Source organism: Orycteropus afer, unplaced genomic scaffold (assembly GCF_000298275.1).
Source record: "Orycteropus afer afer isolate SDZICR_OR568_19922 unplaced genomic scaffold, OryAfe1.0 scaffold03044, whole genome shotgun sequence".
Classification (NCBI taxonomy): domain Eukaryota; kingdom Metazoa; phylum Chordata; class Mammalia; order Tubulidentata; family Orycteropodidae; genus Orycteropus; species Orycteropus afer.
In genome coordinates this window covers 5045-6833 of record NW_006924631.1, presented here as the reverse complement: position 1 = coordinate 6833, position 1789 = coordinate 5045, and the positions used below count along the sequence as shown (strand labels likewise).

At 36.7% G+C, this 1789-nt stretch overlaps 1 pseudogene; it reads left to right on the top strand.

Moving 5' to 3' along the window:
• The first annotated feature begins 286 nt into the window (after positions 1-286).
• Positions 287-856, top strand: LOC103213475 (annotated as a pseudogene).
• Positions 857-1789: the final 933 nt, after the last annotated feature.

Below are 1789 nucleotides of genomic sequence, written 5' to 3'. Positions count from 1 at the left end.
AAGAAAATTCCAAATAGAAACACATGTCTCCTCAGCATATAACACTTGATTTCTGTTGCCTTTTCTATCTAATGCATGCTAACTAAAGAAAGACTCTGGCCTGTATATGAGTTATGTAAACTATTTTTTATTATAATGAATTTGTTCCTGCTATGAGCTGGATTAATTTTCCATAAGCCTTCACTTTCTTGAGGTCTCCAACTAGGGCACTATGCACTAATGAACTCTTGCATTCTTTTGTTAAGAGGTAAGAGTTCTTCTTCCTTTAAATGGCCTGAGGTGATCTTGCAAACTGGTTTGCTACTCACTTGACCCTGAAAACCCCACAAAATCATGCAAATAAAAAAGTTCAAATCTTTGGGTCCATTTTTAGAACATCTGTGAGACTGCCCAGGTCATCAAGGGTATGCAAATCAAAAAACCACCAAGTATTTGAAAGATGTCACTTTACAGAAGCAATGTGTGCCATTCCAATGTTACAATGGTAGCATTTGCAGGTGTGCCCAGGCCAAAGAGTAGCGTTAGACACAGAGTTGGTGGTCCAGAAAGAGTGCTGAACTTTTGCTGCACATGCTGAAAAATGCAGAGAGTAATGTTGAATTAATAGTTTAGAAGTAGATTCTCTGCTCATTGAGCACATCCAGGTGAACAAAGCCACCAATTTGTGCTGCTGCACTTACAGAGCTCATGGTCAGATCAACCCATATATGAGCTCTCCCTGACACATTGAGATGATCCTTACTGAAAAAGAACAAATTGTTCCTAAATCAGAAGAAGAGGTTGCACAAAAGAAAAAGACATCCCAGAAGAAACTGAAGATACAAAAGTTTATGGCTTGGTAGTAAATTCAGCATAAAATAAAATGCAAATAAAGTTGAAAAAAAAAAAAAAAAAAGGAAGAAGTAAGAGTTCCTGTAGTGTTGAAAGATAATTACTGATTCTAGTCCCATGCTCTGATTTTTGGTGTAGACTTTGGTTTACTGCAGTGTTTTTCTATTGCCTGACTAATATCATTTCCTCTATTTTCATTCTGTTCCATAGAGTTTTTGGCTGACCAGAGCATGCAAACTATCACTATGATATCACAATGGCATTCTTTCTCCTCTTGCCTCACACTTCTTTTATCATGGAGAAGTATGAATTTACCCATACTTTTAAAGAAACCCAAGATGGGTGTATGTTTAGGCACTAAGGTCTTAACTGTTACATTTCTCTCTCAGTGGTGTTGCTTAAAGAGAGACAATTGAGGCATCTCTTAAACAACTTTAGCCTTCTTCTTTCCCAAAAAACCTCCTCACATCTCCAAAACTCCTTTTGTACCCTCATAGCAATACTTCCTCCTGGAATCTGTCCTGGTCTGATTAATCTCTTCCTTTTAGCTTCTGATTTCTTCTTCCTCCCCTGCCTTTCATATTTTCATCATTAGTCCTAACATTTACCTCCTCCTTTACAAGAAGTTCCTTATCCAAATTTAACACATTTATCTAACTCACCTTCAAATTATGACCTAAGAAAGATCTCCACCACTTTCAAATCTTCCAAAGGAAAGATAAAGTTGTATATTACTTATCACATCTGTTAGTAGGACTAAGGGGTGCTTGGAATTGGTTTTACAAGAGAAATGGGCCTCAAAAAATGAGAATTTAGCTAATGCTCCTGGATATTGCAACCACTCCATTTGTGGTAAAAATTTAGGACTAGGATAAAATCTCTAAAGCCTCTCTCTAATGTGTTGTTCCCTTATATTGACAGTGGAGTAATCTAATCACATCAAAAAGATTATTATGTA